This window comes from Etheostoma spectabile, chromosome 16 (genome assembly GCF_008692095.1).
Source record: "Etheostoma spectabile isolate EspeVRDwgs_2016 chromosome 16, UIUC_Espe_1.0, whole genome shotgun sequence".
Lineage (NCBI taxonomy): Eukaryota > Metazoa > Chordata > Actinopteri > Perciformes > Percidae > Etheostoma > Etheostoma spectabile.
The window spans coordinates 2,389,745-2,416,238 of NC_045748.1; the positions used below are offsets into that span (position 1 = coordinate 2,389,745).

The 26,494-nt window shown below is 40.4% G+C and overlaps 2 long non-coding RNA genes across 2 annotated transcripts in view; one reads left to right on the plus strand and one right to left on the minus strand.

Annotated features, from left to right (window-relative positions):
• Positions 1-14,854: 14,854 nt before the first annotated feature.
• LOC116704564 (uncharacterized) overlaps positions 14,855-26,494 on the plus strand; it is a 16,021-nt gene continuing 4,381 nt past the window's right edge. Inside the window, exon 1 of the long non-coding RNA XR_004335715.1 lies at positions 14,855-14,923. This is a non-coding gene — a long non-coding RNA (uncharacterized LOC116704564). The remainder of the gene's footprint in view (positions 14,924-26,494) is intronic.
• The window catches only part of LOC116704562 (uncharacterized), an 18,214-nt gene continuing 11,033 nt past the window's right edge, over positions 19,314-26,494 (minus strand). The window contains exons 2-3 of the long non-coding RNA XR_004335714.1: positions 22,446-22,450; positions 19,314-19,325 (exon numbers count right to left, since the gene is read on the minus strand). This is a non-coding gene — a long non-coding RNA (uncharacterized LOC116704562). The remainder of the gene's footprint in view (positions 19,326-22,445; positions 22,451-26,494) is intronic.

A 26,494-nucleotide genomic window follows, 5' to 3' on the forward strand; every position in this document is an offset into this window, starting at 1 on the left:
CACACACACACACACACACACTAGTCCAATAAAAACAGATTGTGTAGCTGACTGGTCCAGTCAACCAAAAAAGATTAACCCCGAGTAAGTTTCGACCCAGCGTCCCCTTAATGCCTGTCTGTCAGATAAACCCATCCAATAAACAATTGGCTCTTGGCATTACATCAACTTCTTGGTTACAAAACCAAAGAATTTTCTCCCCAAGTGCTAAAATTTCTCTGAATTAGAGCCTTCACTGAACAAAACTGAACAGAAACATTATGAAGAAAAGAGCAAACACATTAGTTAGCTTAATCATATAAATATAAATGGTAAACCAAGCCTAAGACCTTGTGATGTTAACACTGCTACTTCTTTGAGTGGGTGGTGAGGCCCTTCTAGGGCTTCTGCAGCGGGTCCTCAGCAGGCATCTTTCACACATGTTCCCTGCTTTGACTTCCTTTTCGGACTGCATGTAATATATGGCAGACACCCAATTCAGAGTTCACATTATGAAAAATGTATGTTTGCAGTGTATCTATGCTAGTGTGTGTGGCTGGGCATTGCATGAAGATAAAAACAGGGACCAACACATAAAAACCTTGCTCCATAGTGCTACTAGTTTTCAATGCCCCCACACAATACATTTAATGATAGTCTATAAATTAATTAAAACAATTTTATACATATATTTTGAGATCCCTAGGAGACATCTTTAAAACCCTTGTTTTATCCATTCAACAGTCAAAAAAACATAGATATTCAATGTAGCTCACAATGAAATGGAGAAAAGCAACTTATCTCTGAGATAAGGGAACAAGCAATTTTGTTCTCATTTCTAATTATTCCAATTGCTGAATTTTATTTACTACCAGAATATTGTTAAATCATTTTCATATCAATTCACTAACAGATAAATAGGCTAACCATTGTACAACTAGGCCTGCATCATCAATAATCTGCCACTTACTCAAGAGCAGCAGTCTACCGTTCCAAGGCACATTGTCCAGCTACTCCTGTGGGAGGAGGCTTTCCCAGGACAGATAGCATATTTTATTCTTCCTATAGCGCCTTCTTGGTTTACCTCAAGGTCTCCTCCTAGGTGGACATGACTGGAATACAAGCATTTGCACATGTTATCTGTTATTGTGGCCCCAGAGCATTGATTATACCAAAACGTGGGGCCAATGTTTTGAAAGAGTCTTGGTTCCCTCTGCATTCTCTTATCTGTCAAAAGGTTCAAAAGTGGTGAAAAATTAATTGAGCTTTGTATGAGACATGAGCTTTTTTTTTTTTTTTATGCAATCCTGAGGCAAAATACGGTGTAGCCGTGTGTGCGTGTCTGTCATGCTGCCAGCTGCTGTTGAGGATCAACTGGCTTGCAGTAATTGGTCCAGTTCTTTTTGATGTGAATTTCCAGCATGGATGGTAACGTATCAATCCGAGCTTCTGACATGTCAAAGAAGATCTTCTGAAGATATTTAACTGCTCCAGTATCAGTTTGTGGAACTCATTCTGCTTTTGAGAAAATCTTCCCTTCCCTAATGATGGAAATAATCAATCCTTGAGGCCTGCAAGTAATTCACAGAATAACTTTTTGCAGGCAATAGAAAAATGTAGAGGAAAATGCATTGGACTCAGCGTGCAAGGTTTCATTTTTTGAGTTGGACGTCTAAAGATATGTAGGTTAAAAGTTTAATTTAAAATAGCTTTTCAGATATCAAGGTTATACTGTCTTGAGAGCATTTCACGGCCTGTATTTTAGTGTGTAGTGAGACCTGCTTTGCATATATAATAAAGTTACTTAAAAGCAACTTGGACATCTAACCAACTTCACGTTCCAACCCAGTGTGGTCTAGTTGTAACCTAGACATCTAGATGCCTTGTGAGCTTCAAAAGATATTAACTTTTATTTGTATAGCCCTTTTAACAATAAATAATTTGATTACAAGAGAAAATAAATAAACTTTAAAATATCTTCAAAAAAAATTTAATATCTCATTAGAAAATTTTAATGGCCAGTGTAAAAAAATAATTAAAAGTAAAGTAGTCACTGATGCCCTACTACTCCCTGTCTCAGCAGTATTTTGTACAAGCTGAAAGATTCAATATATCCTGAGGAAATCTGAATAATGAGTCACAATAATACAACTGTCTGAAGTAAGGGTGTTTTTATGTTCTCAAATGAAAGGAAAGGTCTAAGTATGTTGTTCATTTGTCACAAATGGAGCAGTTTACGTCAGAATCAAAAGTCAAGTCCAAAGGGAAGAGATACTGTTTTATGTCTTCCCTAAATGCATTGGGGCAAACGGCCATCATTTCAGTTTTATCTGCATTTAACTTAAGGAAGTTACTAGCCATCCAGGACTTGACATCTGCCAGAAAGGTTGTAGGTGATGAGGCATATGAGGTCGGATGGACTAATGGATCATCAGCATAACAGAACATTTTCCTTGCCTCTGTCACGTAGTGCTTGCTCTTGGTGGGAACTGTTGGGTTTCTGTTAATAACATCACAGAGTACGGTCTAGACCGGCTCTTTATGGAAAACGCAATGAGATAACTGTTGTGATTTAGCGCTATATAAATAAAATTGAATTGAATAACGGTGATAAGAAATGTAACAATTGTGTATGATTTGACTCAAAGGTTATATGTAAACTGAAAACAACAAAGGGCCAAGAACAGCACCGAGTCCTCCAAACCATACAGCAATATAGGTTAGGTTAACCCCTAGCGGAGGCAGGAAATACAACCCACAAGAGTGTTTTCCATTCTTATATCTAAACCAGAGAATGTTAAACCTAAAATGCCCATAGATCGCAATTTGGTTGGGTTAAGGCACCAAAACTACTTGGATAAGTTTAGAAAAAGATTGTGCTTTGAGTTAAAATCAGTACATTCCGTTACTTCACTTCCTTTTATACATGTGACGCAGAACGTGAGGCTGATGTGTTTGTTGCATAAAGACGAAAAAACCTTTACTTTTATTTTGAAACGGGGCACAAACCGTAGTCTCCTTGGTGAATGTCCTGCGTTTGTTTGTCCCATCCACCAACCTAACTTGCCTCCCTATGCAGACTTTGGCGCTGTTCTACTTCGTCACCTTACTTCCAGCTTTGTTCCCGTTATAATTACTATGGCCACTAGACTGCTCTGCCACTATAATCGTAAATACGAGTTGTTATTACTGCTTCAACAAACAACTTACAGTCTTAAGAATGGGCCCCAAGGGCTACTAAAGGCAGCAGAAAGGGTCTAACAATAACAAAACGGTACGACCACCGGCATCTGAATTTAGTTGAACATCATTCAGCTCTTTAAGGAATGCTGTCTCTGTGCTATGATGGGTTCAAAAGCCTGGCTGGAACCTTTCAATAAGGAAGTACTCATTCCAAATAAGGAGAATAGACCACTTTCTCCAATATGTTGCCAATGTCAGTGATTTAATCACTAAATCAATTACTTTGATTTTAGATGATATATAAAAATATACCTTACAGCAGAGAGGCACTCAGGCCGTTACCTGTTGCTTTCAACATTAAGGAATCTATTCTGAGCTCCTTCAAGATATCTAAGCCCAGACAACGTGCATAGCAACCTCATATTAGCCACTTGCATCTATGGCCTCATTCACAATCCAAAGTGTGTGACTATAATTGAGGGTTGGAACACAGATGGACTGCTAAATTAACAGCTTCAGCCTCAGCTTCTTGTTCAACACGACAGTCCTGCATCTGCATGACTGGAGATGCAGCTCCACACTGCCTGTTGAACTTGAATTCCATCTAATCCCCATCTAGATCCTTCACTACTTCCACGTCTCACTCCCAAACCACAGGGGGTATCTAAACACACTTTCCCTTTCTCCTGCATTCTTTGATCACCTGCACACTTGTTTTACTTTCTGTGATTGACATTTTATTACATTATTAAAGATTTATTATTTATTATTAAAGAAAGATAGAAATGATATAGACATAAAACAAGGACTTTGTGACATCATCTATATAACTAGGGCTGCACAATTAATCAAATTTTAATCGCGATCACGATTTTGACTTCCCACAATCAAATTTGCATGATTGAGCGATTCTTTTTTTTTTTTAAAGCGTAATTTCATAGAACAATCCGGGTTTTTTGCAAAGCCAATCTGCCTCTCCGTAAACCCGTCTGATCATGAGCCAGTCAGAGTAGTTCCCTGCACCCCGTGCAGCTTAGTTTCTAGATGTAGACAGTCACAGAGGACAGAGTAGCGTGAGGAAAACTCAACAGATAGCAGTCGGTCATACGTCGGTCTTAAGGTTTACCAGTTTACCAGTAAACGCAACATTTTGTCCCGTTTGTTGTTTTTCAGACAACAGCAGTGACCGGTGCTAGTAGCGTCTGTTAGCTGTTAGCTCCTCTAGGACGCACCGGTGCTAATGTCCTCGCATCCGCTGCAATGCTGTTTATATGGATATGGTTTAATTTGACGTTAAATGACCCATTTCGTCTGTAAAGCCGTGCCTATGTGGGATCTCTCCTCTACTCTCTCTCCACTTACTCTCCACACAGCACCGGTCCACACTTCTGATATTGGTCCACAGTTTTAATTTTTTATTGACACAGCTGTATATTGTTAAGTATGGGGGGCAAACCTGTATTTGTACCAGTGTTTCCGCTGGTAACTGCCATCGCGCCGCCACGGCGAAGAACACAGAAGAAGTTATTGAATGCAACTAACTTCAATTGGTAAAGTAACAGCGTGTGAGACGGAGGCTCCTGGATCTGGTCCTGGGCCAGAGATGTGACCCATGGCCAGAATATCATAGTTCATAAAAATGCAGCGCAGTGACGATACAGACGTTTAATACACACAACGTATATATCCGCCATTCGACCCGTGCTGGACCCATTCATAATGATCAGCCGTCTCTCTGTGAGTAGCGTCCATCACACTCCCTCTCGCAGTTATTAATAGCCTATGTGACAATAAAATTAGTTTTGGTCAAAATCAACAAATAATCGTGAGAATACTTGCGATCAAAATTTTGATCAAAAATAATCGTGATTATCATTTTGGCCATAATCGTGCAGCCCTATATATAACCAGAGTTTTTCCTGGCCCAGAAAGGGCCTTTGGGGAGGGGGACTACGGATAAAAGGCTGTGATTTGTGCGTGTGTGTGTGTGTGTGTGGTTTTTTTAGGGGCCGTTGTATTGAAATATTACTGTTCTATTCTGCCCTGCAAAAAGGAGGATACCTTTGATTGATGGTGCGTAAAGTGACTTCCATTGTTGAACAAGCAGTCTCATACCCAACATTAAAGCGGTCTGGACCTATTCAGTATGGATGGAGAAAATGGTGTCTTTTGAAGACACCATTTTTGAAGAAAGCAAAAGAGGACTTTTCTGACCAACATTTCAATTTTGGTGGACTGAGGGAGCCTTGAAATTGATTTCAGCAAACTATGAATTTGAACATAGGTTGTTCTTTTTGCAATTTAAATTTGGCATGGTCATTGTTGAAGGATTTGAGATCCTGCCCTGTGTAAAGGACACCTAGCACGGCAAAACCCTTCTCTACCCTTTCTTTTCAATAGAAGGAGGCTTTTCCCATACATAGGCAGAGATTGTACCATATCCTAAAGGTTTGTGTGCATCAATGGGTCAAAATTGAGGATCCTTGCAGTCTTCTTTCAAACTACCTCTACACATTTTTTTACTCAACTGTGGTTTTTATATGATGACTGTCACCTCACAAGGTGGGTTTTCCCAATTTTTTTTACCTGAAGTGCAACATTAATCCTTCCCTTAAAACGCGTGATTTAATTAGAGCGAAAAGTAGTGAACAAAGACCAAATGGAATTTGTTTTGTGTTTTGCTCTGAGCTATTTTCTTGTCTCAGTTTAAACTTGTACCTTTCATTAATTGGTTCTTGAAGTGCATTCAATCCCTCAGAGATAGCTTTGTAGTGCTCTATATTCAATGGCCGGTATTAGAGAGCCAGCAGCAGCACCTTGCCTCCTCCTCTGAGACGGGGAGAAACAGTGGGTGCTTTCTCCAGAGAACAGACAGCCGTATTCATTAGGATATTCAGGGGTGCAGAGGGACGGCTGAGAGCAGCTCAGCGGCGTACAGTATGCAAAGCAACAGCTTAGCTAAAATGTTACTTATTGAGAAATTACTTAAACACTGTTCAGCACACGCAAACACGGAAATACTTGTACAACAGATGCACTTTGCGAGTACATCTGTCTGTCATGTCTTTTTTTGGCTGGCTCTATGCCCATTTATTCATCCATGACACCCATCTATTTACCAATCTATGCATAGTATAGGGAGGAAGACTTGTTGAAAGAATCCACTGCAAAATCTCAGTATCATTTATAAAATATTTGTTCTATCTTTTAAAAAAGGAAAAAAGAAGCCATCATTAAAATTCTAATTCAAAAGCGTCAACAGCAACACCTGCAGGGCATGAGGGAAACGGCAGTCTGGGGGCAGGGGGCATACACACAGCTGTCTGCTGTAGGGCGGGATTTCCTTTATGAGTGCACGACAAGGTGTCCGTTATCAGGATTTAATGGACGACGGGGAGCCAAGAACCGCTTGGAGTCCATTAATAACTGATATTGGTCACCTCAAAGGGCATTATCCCGCTTAAACCATAGTATATAACTGGCTTCTAGTAACACATAAACACACACAAGGTTTATCCATATCCCGCAGTGATTGTTTTTAAAGTGTTTTATATAAATGAACTGCCACTGCCAAATGAGTTGATACAAAGCAAATTAAGACTATCAGCTCCACAAAACTCTCTGTATTTCTCAGTATGGCTAAGTTTAGAATTTGGTGTCAACACCCCCACTGGGAGTAGTTTCCTGTATCTGTGTCACGTGGGCTTTGCCCTGGCCACGCCTCTTTTAGGAGACTAGCGGCAGGTCCAAGTGTATTGATTACAATGGGAGAAGTGAACATGACCATAGATTATGAGCTATACTTTTTCCACATAGTCACCGAAGTAAATGTTGGTGCCACAGACGCTAACATCAACCTTCTTGAATGCCCTAACAAAACTAATCTCTGTCATGCTAAATATGTCTTTTAGCTTTGTAAATATCTAACGTTAGCAAAAGAACATATTAATAAATTATTCAAATAGAACTTTTTATCCATCCACACTACGTTCACTACACGTTCAAACGAGGCCAGGCCCCTTTAGGAGATGCAATGCGCTGCTTTTAGAATAAAGGATCTTTGTAATTTCTCATTGGGGAGACGCACTATGTCTTTATGAAATCGTGTGGCCAATACAGTAGTTGTCTATGCACTAAAACACCAAGGCAAATTCTTTGTGTGCAAAGACCTACTTTGTACCTTCATTTTCGGTAAGAAAGTAGACATTAGTAGCCCACTAATGTTGAATAACACAACACCATGGTTTGGTAGCTCTCCTGTTCCCCCCGTTTTTTTTTGAGTCACCATCCGCCACTCATATAGCTCCTTACCTAGGCTGCATGTTCTTTTAGCTGCCAGAGAAAAATGGTGGTTGTGACGGAGTTCCCATGGATGCATTCCCCCGCTGATGCAAAGCAGCATCCCAAAATACAGAAAAGATGCTGCACCTACACGCTGCCTGTCAGTGGCTCTCACCAGCCTCTGCATGTGGATGTGGATTTCTTTTTCTAGATAGATCTGGATTCCAGGAGATGTCCTCAGTCCTCACACATACAGACACATTAATGCATTTAAGCACACATAAACCCCTAAACACACACAATTATCCCCTCAACAGCCATCAGCTGATGCAGTTTTGTATTTAAAAGGGAGGATTGACCAATGGGGAGTTCAAACTACTGGCTGTTTGTCTTTTTTCTTTATGGAAATTATTGTTTTTGTTTTGTGTCCTTTTTTGTATGTCACTCTGATTACTCTGAGAGAGGATTGAGTTTATTAAAAAATGTAGTTGTCAATAAGGAAGGGAAGCCCAAGCACCTTGTTATTTGTTAGTTTTTATTCATTGAGTCATTTATTTGCTTTTCTTTTTCTTTTGATGTGGGGTTGTTAACTGATGGTTAGGCCTGATTTGTCATATATTTGTCCTGTATGTCATCAGCTGCCTGTCGTGGGGAGAGACAGAGATGATTGTGCAGATAGAAAGTGAGAGGAAGGGGGATTGCCATCACTCACTGTGTCAGTGGGGGGATAAAAAAGCAGTAAAGGTAAAGGAGATATCAAGAGACAGACAAGAGGTGAAGCGAGCTGCTCGTTTTAAGTCAGAAGGACAAGTGTTCTATTTATAGTGCTTAAGGTTGATTGAATAATCTTTCCACATACACGTCCAATAATAGTCTTTGAACAATTTCTACGTCTTGAATTATGAGGAGTTCTGGTAAAAGGAAGAAATGGACCCGGCGTGGAGCACTTCCTACAGCAGAACCCCCCAGGCTTTATTGTCATTTACCAAAATGTATTCTGTGTATCCTTAAGACATGACAAACATGTTGAGATAGCTCGAACACTGCAGGGCTCCAGTTATACACCTATTTTTATTTCCTTGCTCATAAAACATTTGCAAGGCTGAATTCTCAGACTGCCTGTTCCACTGTAAAGGCCTTCACACACCAGGGACGTTTGTTTTGTGCTATTCATTGGCACGTCACTATGTTACTCAAATTGTTTTTGTTATAATTTCTTTCCCACAGGATGCCAGTATTATGCGTCAAGAAATCGTTGTAATTTTAATTTCAAAACAAAGTTGATTTTTCTAAACTTTTGCACAGTGATTAAAGCCAAATCACGTTGCACCTCTACTATGAGATTTATAATCCAACAGCACAGAGGCTCTGTAGTCTAGCAATCTTTGCTACTCCTTTTTTAAACCTTAGCAAATGCCGCACTTACCAGTGCAACTCCTTTCATTCTTACCTTTCACAATAAAACCCGTAGACATAAACTACACTGCGTAAATGAAGAGAATTGAAATTCACTCAGTGTGTCGCTAAAAGGAAACTTAATAACATGCTTTACAGTAGCTTAATGTTAGCTTTTCCGTCTTTGGCTTCTAGAGCACAGAGGTATGGGGGCACACTCTTTTGTCTCCAGGGCTGGATTCTACGGAGCTAACTCCCGTCACTCCACTCAGCAGCCAAGGGAAACAAGACATTAGTCTTGAGGGGGGCTGCTGCAGTTATTTGTGCCCTAACGGCAGACTCTAGCCACTGAACGTTCTCTTGATATCTTCGCCGCTAAACCTTAAGCAAGCAAGTAAAGTTGATTGATATGGCACCTTTCACAGACACCAGTCACAAAGTGCTTCACAGTCAAATAGGGCAACAAAACAAAATCAAATCCAATATAGTGAAACAGAGAGAAAACACCAGACAAAAATCCAGGTAAAATATACAAAGAAAACACACACAGGTCACAAGTTTACACATGGTACCTAAGTGCCTGTCTGACAGATGGGTTTTTAGCTGCTTTTTCAAAGAATCTAACAACCTTAAGCTCATTGGAAGAGTATTCCACAGCTTAAGAGCTACCGACTGAAAGGCACACTCTCCCAGAATCTTACGAGTCTGAGGTACACTTAAAAAACCTTGAGCAAAAGGACCTGAGAGCTCGGTGTAGGGGTGCAAAAGGTCCGTGATGTACTGTGTAGCCTGGCTTTGAAGGGCTCTGTAAGTTAGCACCAACATATTAAAACAAATTGTAAAATGAACCGGAAGCCAGGGCAGAGAATAGGCGTAATATGGGATTAGCATGTTTAACTCTCCAATGCTCCGAAAGCTTTCCCTTTTTTGCTCACCCCGCATCTTACGTCACTTTCTCTCTCCCTCGCTTCACCAACATCCATATAAGGTTCTCAAGCTGGACTGGCTGTGGTAGATGAGCTGGCACAAATATTCACACTTCTTTTATTGAACAACTGTCGCGAACGTTTTCAGGCGAGTATTCCGGATTACCCAGGAGAGGATTTGTCATCACTCTGGACCAAAGTCTGTGACCAGCAGACAGACCAAGGCATCCCCGTATTCCCACATCTCTACCGCTAGCATGGCTAAATCTTCACTCGTTTGCTTTTTCCCTTCCAATTTCTCTTCACTTTCTATTACAGAAACATTGACAAAAAACAATATACCTTACATATTGTAAAGCATGAATATAATTGAACTTGACAGTTAATATTGCTTTTATGGTACCCACAATTTCAAATAATATAAGATCAGCGGTTAAACCGTTGACGTCTTCCAATATAAGAAACATGCCAGTCTAGTAGTTGCTGATGTGATGGCTTAATCTGGCTTATAGATATAAGTATATACAGATCTATATATATATATATCTATATATATATATATATATAGTTACACAATAATGGAAACATTATGCACAGCATCTTCATGTTTTACATGTCTCACGTTTATCACCTAGCATATTTGTATGATTGCTGCATGAAGTAATAGTTTTTGTGTGTGTGCGTGCGTGCGTATCATTGTGCAGGTGTTTTATTAAACATGACAGGCTGATCTCCTGTCTCATTAGGTAGAATGAGAACAACTTGCCATCAGAGAAGCACCTCTGTCAATCTCGCCTTCCTACTTTCTCTATGCCCCACCACACAGGCTATTATTAGACACCAGATGAAAGGTTGGACACCATTGCCATATCGTTATGGCAGACTAATGAGTGGAAACACCTGAACTTATCACAGTGTCATGTACTGTATGCTATGATTTGATGCGTGTCTGTGGGTGTTGGGCTCTTAAAGAAAATCATTTCTGAAGTTCACAAACGACTACAATAGATGTGCTGGGAATACTGGATAACTTTCTTTCTGTACAGTCACTTTGGCTACTCAGTGTATAATTTAAAGTCTGAAAATTTCATTGATGCCTCGGAGTAACATTAAAAAAAAAAGTTTGAAGAGCAGCACACAGGAGATGAACATAAGGGTCTAACATTCACATATGCACCATCTTATTCTTTACCTCCTGTTCCTTTTAATCTCTGCACCTGACGATTAATACAAATTTAATTTCTGTAAGCACAGGAACCTTTTGACTACACATTACATCTTAACCACTTTAGAAGCACTCTTCTCAGCAGGGCTTTGACTAATGACAGTATACATGGAAACATAACACAGAACAGCAACATTTCCAAGTTGGGGAGCAAGCATTTTCAATTTTAAAGCTGTCTCATCAAGTATAAGGAAGAAATGCGAATTTGTGCTCAAAAGATAAAGGAAGTTACCAAATTAATTTTGCTCAAGAAGAAGAAGAAAAAGCACATCAAAGAGAATGAACTGAAAGAAGTACACTGTTCTACATCAAACATTATAGAGTCGTAGGCTGTGTCTGTCATTTTACTTTAATGCTTCTTGGGTTTACACGGGCAGAACATGTCGTTCGGCTGCACCAAACATGGACAGGAAAGGTCTGGAGAGAGCAAAACAGAAGGAAGAAAGAATTAAACAAAGGGAGAAATGCCAAGAACAAGAAAATACGTTAATGCCCTACTACTGTACTTGTGTGAAGACGAAGGAGAACAATTGTTCTGAATAAACTAGTGTCAGTAGTGAAATGAATCCTAGTGAAAGAGAATATTCAGAAGGGTATAGGTCAGTTCTGGTATAAAATACAAAAGATAACATGATAATGCAGATTTATTTTAAAACATCTATTCATCCACTTATCCAAAGCCAAGTCGTGGGGGGTGCAGGCGAAGTAGAGTATTCCAGAGGTCCTTCCCCTCCAGTAAAGTATTCCAGAGGTCCTTCCCCTCCAGTAAAGTCATCCTGGGATCAAAAAAAGGATCTTGAGGATCCTGGGATCCTCAAAGTAGGTGCGATTCATCTTCTGGGGACCATGAATGCCCGTACAAAAGTTCATGGCAATCTATCAAACAGCTGCTAGCATGGCTATGAGGTGATGTTACTAAGTGTCCAATATTGACATTTGCACGTTGTTTATTGGCAGTCAGAGTTTTTCAGTATTTGGTCACATCTTCAAGTTGAGACATTAGGTAGAATCAAAAAAGTTAATGTGTGCTGCTGCAGTGTTGTATATGGTGGGTTGGTGACTGTTGTTGTTTAATGCAAATACAGTCTAAAATAACATGCCTGATATGCAAATTAGTTCTCTGTCTACATAGACTACATAGGGAAAAACAGCAGCTTTGGTCACATCATAACAGATGGTCATATGGTGAATCGGCACGGACTCTTAGTTGGACACTGACAGAGGACTGAAGGCTGTTGGTGAACAGCGAACCTAAACTGCTTACAGCATCGACTGGTAAGGGTTCAGAGTCATAGACTAGAAGTCATTTGATAGCTGATAATAGTCGCTGTCCGACTGGAGGGAGTTTTGCTGTTCCTTTAACATAACATTTCTACAACCCTGTTTTTCTACGTTCCTGTAACTACCTGGTTGGAAAGCGGCTAATGAGTCCTTTCACATCCAACAAAGACAAAGACCACGTCTCAACGTTACAATCTCACAACATATACTTTACAGTGCAACCACTGGAAATGATGTGACAGAAGTTCCATACTTTTGTCCATACGGAGAAAGGCCTTAAGATACCTTCACACACTCAACTGCCGTGACATTTTGCAATGGTGTTGGCCCAACGAATTATGTGCGGGATTATTAATATCCTCACGCACTAGCCTTCATAAAAAATATACCGTATAAATATAAGTCTAATAGTTAATAGTTTGTAGAGCAGATGTCCGTGGTGTGCACCAGTGTCGCTTAGTGTCTTAGTGTCATAAGTTTGTATGCGTGTGGAAGCACCAGAGACATAAAGTAATTTTTTTTTTCATAATATGGGCACTTTAAGTAACTATTTTGATTCTGATCACATCATTACCAGTGATGGGAATAACGGCGTTATAAAATAACGACATTACTAACGGCGTTACTTTTTCAGTAACGAGTGATCTAATTCATTACTCTTCCCATCTTAATAATGCCGTAAAATGCCAAAAAATGAAAATGCCGACCAACTAGATCTCTGAGCAGGGAGGCAAAGACTTTTTACTTGTTTTCTTCCTTGGTTAGTGGGCCGTGCACGAGACAACTTTTCCTGCTAAAGATTTCCCAGCTTGGTCAGAAAACATAGGCATTATTTAATTTTGCCCAGTTGCGGCCTTTTGAGGGGCAACAAATATCAAAAGTTCCAAAACCTCTATGCTGTCATTTGTACCGATCCGCTAGACATAATATCTACATACATGGCATCTGATTGGAGGCTAGTCCCACTTTGTCCCACAGCAACAATAAAAGAATTAAGATTTATGTACATTGTTTCTATTAATATTGTATTGTATTAAGTGTCCATTTCATTATAATATTCAGATTTATCAGAAATAAATGAACATGCACATGTATTTTAAGTTTTGTTAAGAAGGGGGGAGGTGGGGTCACATTTGAGCATTTAAAAATCTACTTGAAAGGAACACATTAGTTACTTTCTGAAGTAACTAGTTACGGTACTAACGGATTATCTAATTGAGTTACTTTTTGGAAGAAGTAACTAGTAACTGTAACTAATTACTTTTGCCCAACACTGATCATTGCATAGCGTATCACTGTACCTCTTTCCAAACATGTAGTGCGGCAGCAAAAAACTACGCTCTGGTCACGCTGGGGTCTTATTTTGACGCTCCAAAATCCAAACGAGGTCTGAGTATGTATGATGTATCAAAGCAGTTTGATGCGCGTCAATCCGCTTTTGGTTCCCATTCGGCCGTTTAAAACAATTGGTGTTCAGACGCTTTCAGTGCGTAACATGATCCTGTTCAAATCGACCTAAAATAAAAACCATAACAGCGAGGGCACTTATTCTTTTTGAAGCAGAAAGCTTATGTTTCAGTCTTTTGCGTCATCATGTTGTGCGCTCGCAATAACAGTACTTGACATCTGGTGCAAAACCGCAGGCAGACCATTCCCATTACAGGTGGAACCATCAAAACGCCTTGACACTCAGCTCGTATAAACATACAGCACATACGTACATCAATAACTTATGCATTGTTAAGAACTATTTTGTTTATGTTACAACACTTGACACACAATTGTATTTTTTCTTTAATTTATGACACAGTTCTAATACTTTTATTAATTGTGAATATTGTGATTATGTTGTAATATGAATCCTTTGAAGATATTTCAAGAAATAACATCACCATAAGTATAACTACTGATGTAGGCAGTGGCGAACCGTTTTTATTGCAAAAGAACCAACTCTGTAAGCAAATTCCTCACCAACATTAAACCATTCTAACTGTCTGGACGCTCTAAGTTTTTGGATAGTTTTCTGTCTTCAGCATAATTCTTTTGTGCAAGTATGCAGCACAGAAATCCATAATAACATATTCTACAACTTCTACCACTGTCAACCTTCCTCACACCCTGCTGTTCCTTGCTTCTTATTAGCCAACTGCAGAAGGATGTAAAGGGCATAAGGGACAAGGAGGCACAGGTAGAGAAAAACTGCTGATCAGGCAAGCAAAGGAGATCCTGAGGGAAAAGCAAAGTAAGCATGCTCAAACACAACAAGCTAAAACCCAAATACTGTACATGCAGAAACATACATACGTGCACAAAGTGTTGTTTTGAGACCATCCTCACTAACTGTTCACTATCAGCACTATTTTAGTGTTTCAAGAGTTCAGCCAAGTTGAAAAAGTGACTAATTTTCATGCAGAGATATCAGATCAAAATACATAACGATGGACTTTGGTTGCTTGGTTCCCTTTTCAAAAAGTACTGTCAAAGTTCAAAAGCACGGTACAAGTAATTGGAGGAGGCTTTGACTCTGCATCTTGGCTTCTTCAGTGACAGAAGTGTTTGTGTTCTCAACACGGTGTCGCATAATGGTAACACTTTATTTGAAGGGGTGTTCATAAGGCTGACATGACCCTGTCATTATTATGACATGACATCTGTCATGAGCGAGAGAGTCAAATTGAGTGTGCGTGTCATTGGGTACATTTTGGCACTTTTAATGCAAAGTTAATTCAATTCAATTCAATTTTATTTTAGTTATAGTATCAATTCATAACAAGAGTTATCTCGAGACACTTTACAGATAGAGTAGACCGAACACTCCAGAATGTACAAGGACCCAACATTTCTAGTAGTTTTTCCAGACAAGCACAGTGCGACAGGCGAGGAAAAACTTCCTTTTAGAAGAAACCTCGGTCAACCAGGCTCTTGTTGGGGTTAGAATGAAGAGTGGCAATAACAGTCATAAAAAGTAGCTTGTAGTAGTTCTTTGTAGTAGTTCATGGCATAGCAGGGCACTGTGCGGCATTACAAGGCACAGCAGGACGTAGCTGGGCACCGCAGAGCGTAGTAGGGCGTGGCAGGGCACAGCAGAGCGTAGCAGGATGTAACAGGGCATAGCAGGATGTAACAGGGCACAGCAGAGCGTAGCAGGATAGCAGGATGTAACCGGGCATCGCAGGACGTAGCGGGGCACGCAGGAGCTAGCAGAGTAACAGGGCCATGCAGGATGTACAGGGCACAGCAGAGCGTTAGCAGGATGTAGCAGGGCACAGCAGAGCGTAGCAGGACGTAGCAGGGCACAGCAGAGCGTAGCAGGGCACCGCAGAGCGTAGCAGGATGTAACAGGGCATTGCAGGACGTAGCTGGGCACCGCAGAAGTAGCAGGACGTGGCAGGGCACAGCAGAGCGTAGCAGGATGTAACAGGGATCGCAGGGTGTAACAGGGCACAGCAGAGGCGTAGCAGGAGTGTAACAGGGCACAGCAGAGCGTAGCAGGATGTAACAGGGCATCGCAGGATGTAGCAGGGCACAGCAGAGCGTAGCAGGATGTAACAGGGCATCGCAGGATGTAGCAGGGCACAGCAGAGCGTAGCAGGACATAGCAGGGCACAGCAGAGCATAGCAGGATGTAACAGGGCATAGCAGGATGTAACAGGGCACAGCAGAGCGTAGCAGGACATAGCAGGGCACAGCAGAGCATAGCAGGATGTAACAGGGCATCGCAGGACGTAGCTGGGCACCGCAGAGCGTAGCAGGACGTAACAGGGCATCGCAGGATGTAACAGGGCAAAGCAGAGCGTAGCAGGACATAGCAGGGCACAGCAGAGCATAGCAGGATGTAACAGGGCATTGCAGGACGTAGCTGGGCACCGCAGCGCGTAGCAGGACGTAACAGCGCATCGCAGGATGTAGCAGGGCACAGCAGAGCGTAGCAGGACGTAGCAGGGCACAGCAGAGCGTAGCAGGGCACCGCAGAGCGTAGCAGGATGTAACAGGGCACCGCAGAGCGTGGCAGGATGTAACAGGGCACCGCAGAGCGTAGCAGGATGTAACAGGGCATTGCAGGACGTAGCTGGGCACCGCAGAGCGTAGCAGGACGTGGCAGGGCACAGCAGAGCGTAGCAGGATGTAACAGGGCATCGCAGGATGTAACAGGGCACAGCAGAGCGTAGCAGGATGTAACAGGGCACAGTAGAGCGTAGCAGGATGTAACAGGGCACCGCAGAGCGTAGTAGGACGTAGCAGGGCACTGTCTAAAACTATTACAGCATAACTTAGAGAGACAGGGTAAAGAGAGGAGCCTGGTCAGGCTAGAACTCTCCCCTGCCGGATCGGGCTGTATGCCCTGCCTCCCTCTAGTTTTAGTATACTATTGATTATATGATAGATAAATCTGACCACTATGACGAGAAGCAGGTGGGCCGGGTTAGGCGGACGCTGCAACTCCTCACTCCCTAACAATATTCAGTTCTGTTTTATTTATATAGCGCTAAATCACAACAACAGTTATCTCTTTGAACTTTTCATAGATGAGCAGGTCTAGACCGTACTCTGTGATGTTATAAACCGTACTCTGTGATGGTATAGAGAGCGAGGAAGAGAGAGTTGCTCATGGCATCATGGGAAGTCCCCCAGTAGTCTAGGCCTGTAGCTACTTAACTAAGGGATGGTTCAGGACTCTCCTGAGCCAGCCCTAACTATAAGCTTTATCAAAGAGGAAAGTCTTAAGCCTACTCTTAAATGTGCAGACAGCTGTTGGAGTTAGCATTGTCTCTGTTTTATCACTTGACATTAAGCAAGATGTCTTTGTAATGAACACTTGACATTGACCTAGACAACAGACAGTCCCACTTATCAAACTTTAATAAACTATTTAGCTTTATGTGTTAACATTGCATAAAAATGTCATTTAGAGTTTGGTTTTTACATTACGAATTATAATTGTGTCATGAATATTTTTCCGTGACCTTAAGTAAAGTGAAACGATTCATGAAAGAAATGTATATACTCAAGTAAAGATGAATCATTTGGACTTGTCATTAAAATGTCTTAAAAGTTTGACTTTACTTAAGGTCAAGGAAAAATGTTGACAAAATTATAATGCGTAATGTAAAAACCAACCTCTCAATGACCGTTTAATGTAATATCAACACATAATGCTAAATAGTTTTAAAAGTGTGATAATTCATGACATTTATGACATTTTATGTTGTCTTGCTTAACGTCAAGTTGTCATAACACAGAGATCTCGGATAATGCTAACTTTGCGTTAAAAGTGTCATCATTTACCAAACTACGCTCATTAACAGCAGTCATGAATACTCAAAATGACTCCTTCATGTTAATGACAGGTCTTATGCACCCGCCTTCAAATAAAGTGTTTATTGGGTAATTAAAAAGAAGTAGCTTAGTCCAATTGTGTTTTATAAAAGCTGGCAAATCTCAAAAATAACTTAAAAGAGATGAATAAAGAGTTTACACAAAGAATGAAGTGTGGGCATAACAACAAAGATAGCAAGGCCACAGTGGATTATACTGACAATTGATGAGGATGCCTTTGCAGCCATTATTTAAACTTTGGAGCACATTGAAAGTGCCGTGTTTTATTTATGTCACTGCCAAATTACTCAAACAAAAATCTGCTGCAGGAGTAATCACGGACTCTTCTTCCATTCAACAAGTGACATGAAGCGTGAAACCAATTTTTAGATAAAGGCGTCATAAGTAAACAAACTTTTTTTTCTGCGTGGACAAAACAATAGTGCATTTTTGCAATAGTGCAAGTATGTGTGCTATGCTGTGTATTGCTACTAGTCGTATTTAAAGGTTGACTGCCTTAACGTGCCATGTGTGTATAATGTACAGTCCTTCATATGAACATAAAGAAAAGGAAGAGAAAAGAACCGCCTCCACCTTCTGTCTACAGACTACAGGAGAGCTAGCCTTGTGTTATATGATTTCTATCTTTGTTGTTCGGTCTGGCTCAGGTTAAACTTTTTGTGAACCATGAACAAACACAAACAATGAATGCCACAGAACTTTCTGTTTTTATCCAGTTTGACAGTCAGTTCTAATGGAAAAAGAACATAAATGAACTACTTTAACGTAGGTTTTCTTTAGGGGTTTTGTTAGGTGGTATCGGATTGTTGCATAAACTCCAGTACTTCCCGATACTTATACTAGCGTTTTAGGCAGTATTGGAGGCGAGACCGATACTGGTATCGATATCGGAACATCTCGAGTTCAAATGCCCATGGAACCTGTCTCACAAGACAAGTTAACCATCAGGGCATCCTACGTAGCTGTCTCTATAAAACCAGACAATGGCAAATCTGCATGACCAGCTTCACGTCAGACAGGTGGGAATATTAATGCAGCAAGTACACATTTGGAGACGGTTGTTTTGAGATGATTGAAACAATTAGTTTGTCGCGTCATGGAATTAAACAATTTTGATGAATGATTAATCAGTGAATTCATTTATAAAGGAAAAGGACTTACTCCACCGTACCACGTTTTTTCAAATGTGATGAGTTGATGCTTTCCTCTGTTTTAAGAAAAGGAAAATGTAATTTATTTGGGTTTTAGAGTGTTGGTCAGACTCAGGTTGGTTCTTAGATATTGTGATGGCCATGTATCCCTTTTTTATTGACATGAATCAACTTTTTTCAAAATCAATCTCATGGAAAGTAGGGTAGCAGGGAACTACCAGTTTCAAAGTATACCATGATGATTATCATACCACATACATGGTGCTTATGCTTATCTACGGTACTGAATTTCTTTTTTTTAACACATAACTTCCATTAAAAAATTGTTTAAATTATGATTTGTTCATTCTTTTAAGGGTCATTGTAACTTTTTTTGCATTGTAACTTTTTTTCGTACGCTACGATACCTTTTTTGGTACTTTCCCTCTGTAATTACAAAACAATAATATCAGCTGTAAAAAACAATCCCAAACTTATTTATCTTTTTTACTTAGAACATTATGTTATTTTATTAGAATATTTTACACTCTAAAGAAATTTAATAAAAATAAAACCCCTCCCTCTTTTCTCCCAAACCTGTCTCTACAACCTATTAAAATGAATAATTATTAATTTCTTACTCACTTTAACTTTTTTTCTTGTATTTGTACATTATTCTTTTTTAGTGTGTTTTTTTTTCATTAAGATCGTTTTTAATTGCTCTTTAATGTTTTATGTAAAGCTTTTTGAATTGCCTTGCTGCTGAAAGGTGTAGAAATGTAGAAATCAAGTTGCCTTGCCTTACATCCTCAGCCTGTCAGTCAGTCTCCAGGGCAACAAACCGCTGTTGTCTCAGAGGAAGTGTAACGTCATCAGGCTCGCGACTGCTTTCGCCTTGCCGTTAACATCATGTTGCAGAAAACGCTATCTGCGTGAAGTTTTGAAAAACTGTAACCACACTTGGGACTACTTTATCGGCAGTTCCGTGACTAACTGGGACATCAACAAAACTGCAGAGCTGTCCGCACCTCTGTCTGTCTGTCTGTCTGTCTGTCTGTCTGTCTGCCTGTCTGTCTGCCTGTCTGTCTGTCTGTCTGCCTGTCTGTCTGCCTGTCTGTCTGTGTGTGTGTGCGTGTGCTTGTGTGTGTGTCAGAGCGCCGCTCTCTGTCAATATGCAGAGAAAACAGATAAGCTTGCGCTTACGCGCTCTCAGGTCCCAAAATTTACTGGTCGGCTGGATGTAAAATTCTGTTGCACACTCCTAAATTTTGGTCACAAAATGCGACTATTTGGTTGCGGTCTGGAGCCCTGTACATGATACCATGTTACAACCCTAACGTAAATAATGATCAGTTCAATTTGCTCTGTTCTAGATCTGTTCTAGTGGCAAAGTTAATACGACTGAGCCAGAAAAATGCCAAATAATATAAGCGTACAACTTTAATTGGCAAGATGGGGAAGTACATACAAAAATCAGAGCAATATACTGAATAAGTGTGGGATTATGTTAACATGCTGCACAACATATTAAGTAGAAAATGTATGTAGGGAAATAAATTGTGTTCTCTCAAGAAGAACAAACTATGTAATGGCTCAGCTTACTGAGCCAGGGCTGGAGAGGATTGCAGGAAGAAAAGTGAATTGGTTGTTAAAAAAAAAAAAAAAAAAAAAAAGTAAACAGGCTTATCACTGCCTGTCATTAAGGCCCAGTGGGAAAACAAGGCAGTGCCACAGTCAGTCTGTTCATCTCATATTCTGCGGGGCTGTGGTGCAAAAGGACATGGGGCAATCTGCTGCATCAATCACTATGGGGAACCAAGTGATGAAACTTCAGCACATGAATATGCAACATTAAATGTCATCCGTGATTGATAACAGCAGCAGTCAGGCTACCTGAGCGTCCTGAAACATTTCTGATATAGCATCTACAGTATGACACTATTAATCATTATGTAAAACAAATGAGTTCTGAGCTCCATTGACCTGCAAATTGATCTCTGTATCATGGTAATATAAAGTTTTCTTAATTAAGTTGTTTGACAAGGACTAGAGCTGTCCCTTTTCAAAACATCGAAACAAATTCACGCTAACAGGTATCATGTAGTCCACGGTGTTTGAATGAAAACGTAAAGAGTCACAGTTACTAAAATGAATTCCCAGCAAAGGTCCGGACCTCATAATGTCTAAATGTTGTCCTGTAGCCTGCCCTTACAATTATCAAATTCAAAAAACTCCCTACATTTCCATATCATTTTAACAATATTGTCAATTTTCAAAGTAAGATACTTTTAACATACAGACACAGTGCAGAACACTACCAAGGGCCCACCCTAGAGCCCTGTGGGGGACTGTGTCCTTAATCCTGCTCCTGCGTTTGAGGGTCAGCTCTGACCTGGACCCGCAAAAACATGGATTTTATATATTTATTTTCTCCATTATTTTGTGATATTTGTGCTAATACAGCGCCTCCGCCAGTGTCAGTATGTTTTCAGGCAGAGAGTGGTACTGCAGCACGGGAGACGGCAATACTCGGCTTCCATAACAAAAACACCACATAATGATGATAAAGGAATGTGAGACAAGGCTGAGGCAAAGCTGCTAACATTTGAGAGAGAGACCCACAGTAACTTTACTGAGCTCCGCGTTATGTCAGAGTGGTGTACATGCTTGTCTCGCCGGACTGCTTCTCCTTTCTGTTTCAGGTTAATAAGCAGCACAGTTGGAGTGGGACTGTCCAGGTGCCCATCTGGTTTGGGAATGTCTTTAATCATCTTTTCAACATCATTTGTAAATGTAACCTCACGGTTATAGTGACCAAAATGATCACGGTTTTCTGTATTATCGCGGTATTTTTTAAAAGTGTGTTCTCAATGCCTTTAGCATTCACTTTTTTCCTGCACTCTCTGCAGGATAACTGTCTTCACTCAACTGTCCTTTGGCATTCTTTTAAAACCCAGATTATGCCCATCCTTCAGACTTTGTCCTCTTAGAGGGCTGATACATGTCCTGAGCGCTGTCATCTCCTCCTTCCGCCTCAATTCCAACTTAAAGAAACACTCGTCGGAGGCTACGCAGTGCGTCTGTGCGGCAACTTCAAGAGACTCGGATGAAGCTGGGAAAGATTAAACACGGTTTCCACACCGTGGTAATTCACTGTAATAATAATGATATTTTTAAATAAAAACGTTAATGGTTATCATCAACATTTTTATTGTGGTTTACCTTTACCACCGGTAATCGTTACGTCACTTCTCCCATCCCCGAATGCTGTTTGGACTAGCCAGACCCTCCTACGCAGCACTGTGGAGGAATGTCTGGCAATGCGAGACTCGCGCTGGCTAAATCCTGGGACCCACTCTTTATGTTTTTAACCATCTGCTCCCACCGTTCTCTTTATACATGTACTGCTCCCACTAGGGGTGGGGGGACAAATCGATACAGCTTAGTAGCATGGTGAAGTTTTAACTTGCACGTATAGATGTAACGGCGGACTGTGTTGACAATAGTTTTCTGAAGTGTTCCTGAGCCCCTACATTCACAATAATGTTGAATGTAGATGACAAAGTCCCTTGATTCCTTGCAGTTGCACATTGGGAAACGTTGTTCTTTAACTGTTGGACAATTTGCTCACGCAGATGTTCACAAAGCAGTGAACCTCACCCCAGCCTTGCTTTTGGGGATGCGCCTTTTATATCCACTCATGACCACTTAACCTGTTCACCTGTGGAATGTTCCACACAGGATTTTGTTTTGAGCATTCATCATTTTTCCAAGTCTTTAGTTGCCTCTGTCCCAGCTGTTTTTATTTCCGTTTTACACAACGTCCCAACTTGATTGGAATTTGGGTTTGTACATCTTGGGAAAGTGACACCTGTAACACAAGGACTTTTGCCAGTGATTGTTGCAGTAGGTGAGATAGTTACGGGGCTTTCCAAGATGCTTCAGACATGCAGAGTCTCATACATTTTGTTTCATTTAAGAAGATTGTAAGATAATGTCAGAATGGAAATATATGAGGTGTAGGCCAGTAGTTATTAATGAAAGTTACAGCTGAGTTCCCACACTTTCTGAAAAAGAAGCAGTCTGACACTTATGTCGCCTTGGTTCAGGAACACCGCTTCTCCAGTAACTGACTTTTACGATGAACTTGCTTTAATTGTGCTCGTCAGTTGAAAGAAAATTAGCATAACACCAAAAGGAGCAAATAATGAACTTCTCAGGATGTCATGCCGTAATAAAACATTAAAGCATTTTTTCTAACATTGCGAGTCGACTTACACTTATATCAATAAAACAAAAAGTGGTGTAGATTTTGTATAGATTTGTTTAAAAGAATAAGACCTGAAGCACCACACGCGTGTAGAATCACAACTAGAGGCAGCCAAAGCCCCCAGAACATCTCTGATATGAAAAAGTAATTTAAATATCTAATTTTGTAAAACAGCTATAGGCTCTTACTCACATTGTGTAATATGCTAAACGGAAGATAAGAATCTCCAGCTGATCAAACCTATACAAATCCTTTTGTGTGCTCACGTCGGACACACTTTGGCCCTGCACCGAGAAACAGAAAGGACATGGAAGCTTGTTCTCATCAACACAGCAGCACTTATTGTCAGATAAGATTTTTCAAGAAATTGGGTGTGTGATGATGTAATTCTCAGGGTTGTTGTTCACCCATTGTGTACAAAGAAGTAGTTCATGTTCAATTTAGTGTTGGGAATAATGTTTCATCCCGAATTTCATTGTGTGAGAAGTCAGAAGAAAGTGGTTCTCATCCCTTTTATTTGTATCCTAAATTGCAGCACTGTTTTCCTGTCTGTGTGAACAAACCTCTTTTGTACCTTATTACACAAATGTAGCCATTGTTTGAAAATAGTTCAATATTAGAGATCAGACCATTTATCACTCCCATAACTAAGGGTTTTCCCTGATTTCCTGTGAGAAATGTACTGAATAGGGGTGGGGGGGGGAAAATCGATACAGCACAGTTTTGCGATATTTTCTGTGGCAATACTGTATCGATACACAGGCGCCAAGTATCGATCTTTTATTACATATGTGTTGGTCAGTTTGTCTGCTTGACAATCCCTTTTTGCAGCAATACAACTAAAGTAATGTGCACAAACAGAGAAATGTACTGTATCTCTTTAGATAAAACAGGTGTTGACAAAGTTTCCTTTTGTGGACATCATTTGAAATTGGGAAAAATTTGAAGTTGGAAAAAAGGTAAGAAATTGTAATATATCGCAGAATATTGCAATATGTTAAAAAACGCTATAATATTGTATCGTGACACGAGTATGGTGATGTTATGGTATCGTGAGGCCTCTGGTGATTCCCACCCCTAGCACTGAATGGTAATATAAGGCTTGCAGGGTTTCCGAGGTTAAGAAGTATAAAAAGTCTTAATAAGAATTGTGTTCTAGAGCTTAAATAATAAGATAATAATAATGCTCCCCCTAGCTTTCCAGTGTTGTTTCTTTTTGATTCGGTGGTGTTTTAGTTCGCTAGTCTACTTTCTTTATCATCTACTTTTTTGCTAGTCCAAATATAATTTGCTGTACAACTACCAAAAATGAGACCAACATGTAGTGGAACGTACCACAGACAAAACATTTTTTTTTCTTCTTCTTCAGAAGAGGTAATTCTCTTCCCTTAAATTTCTGCGTGGTAAAGTCACCGGGCGACACAATCTTTTAAACATCGCCATACTGAGAAAGAGAGAGTGTTGTGTGGGGCTGATAGTCTTAATTTGCTTCATAGCAACTCATTTGACAATGGCTTGAATGTAATCGACGTTTTGTTATTTATCAAAAAGTTAGGCACTAAAGCTTTAATACACTATTGGCGACATGTGAATACAGGAATGTCTGCAGTAATATCCTGCATATTGGTGAATGCATTTAATGAACCTAAAAAACCCGGCAGTGCCCAGGGACCTTTGTGCTGCCTATACCAAGTTGTGTGGGGCTGATCTGGCAATGGCTTGAGTGTAACGGACGTTCAATAATATCAAAAAGGTTACGCACTAAAGCTTTCAATTTGACTTGGTGAAACCTGCAGAAACGCTGTGCTTGGAGTGATAAACCATTTGACAGCATTTGATCAAGACATATCATTGCAGGAGGCTTGCGTGCTCCTGAGATTCGGTGATATTTATTGTCATTCTAAACATGACAACAAGAATTGGATGTAGGGGCTTAGCAGCAGCTTTAATGCTGCAAAGGAGCAGCACACTCAGACGCGGTAGTCTAAACAGCCAAGCTGCTGGGGGGGGGCACTCATATTCCTAAGTGGCCTGGTAAAAACGTATAGGTGTCCTGAGATAGCTGCCGTTCAACTAAAGCATTTCATTAGGAGGCAAGCCACCACTTTTCTGATGGGTTTACATCCAAAGGCAATCATTTGAATATCATCACTATTCATGTCTCCTTCTTAACCTTCTCACAGCACAGAGGTTCGGAAATCACGGCACACAGTGTTTACTTAGTGCAAGCAATCATATTCAGAGCATCATCAGGATCACTGATGACAGTTGTAGAGCGCTACAACGTCCGACGGCATAAATTCATCATCTTGTTGAGTAATACAAAGGCTATTATTCTCTGACTTAATCTGTCGTTGCATGATGGGCTTGAGTTTGCCATATTTGTTGAGGTTGTTTTGGGGAATATTCTATATGACAGTATTTGTCATTGTTTTGGATTGTTGCAACAATAATAATAAACACTTGCATAAAGCAAGCATATTCGTCCACTCCCGGTTGCGAGTTTACAAACTCATCAAGTAAATAGTATTCCTCTATAACAATAAGTACCAACGGCAAAATGTGCAACAATTCAAGTAATAAGAAAACTCCCAAAGTATGATTTATTTAACACTTAACTCTGATTGGAGAGTGGAAGTACATATCACTTTTTTTCGCAACCGTGTCCTGCCAATTTCAAACCGTGTGTGTGCATGTGTCAGCACAAAGGTTTTGAATCCTTTAACTAATTTTCTAATCGTCCGACAAAAGCAGCAAGACAAAAGTCAAAACAAACTCACAATGTGACTTTCACGGACAAAAAGCCCCAGCTGGACCCATATTAATGCAAATCAAAAACCGTGAAAACCATTTCCCCATGAGCCATCTCCATTTTGGTTGATCAATCTTACATCATCCTATTCAGCCTCAAGCTTCTTTTTTTCTCTCGCTTGCATACATGGGAGCCAATCAATAATCAGCGTGCTCTTCATTAACCAATAAGCTGCTCATGTAGCTCACTGCCTTAAGCACTTGAGGCTGATGCCAACACCCAACCAACTTCCTCCTCGGCGTGTCCAGCATACATCCAGGATCACTGTGATAATGATTAATTTGAGTGGTCACACGGCTGAAAACCCTAAAAAGTAAAAAAAAAAGTGAAGCGTTCATAGTGATGGAGTTTTACAGAGCTGGGATTAAGGATGAATAATTTAGACCACACTGCATTGACTTGTATGTTCGATGGAGGAATATGAGACCCTGAATTTACCAACATCATCGCACTTTTATTTTATTTTTTAAAAGATGTTTTTTGGGGCTTTTCCGCCTTTATTTGATAGGACAGCTAGGTGAGAGAGAGGGGGGAGGACATGCAGAAAATTGTCCCAGGTCAGATTCGAGCCCTGGACCTCTGCGTCGAGGCATAAACCTCCCTGTACTGTTCTCCCTGTGTGTTATGCACTTCCAGTACGTTGACACAGTTTAACAGCAAGCCAAACTCGAATCC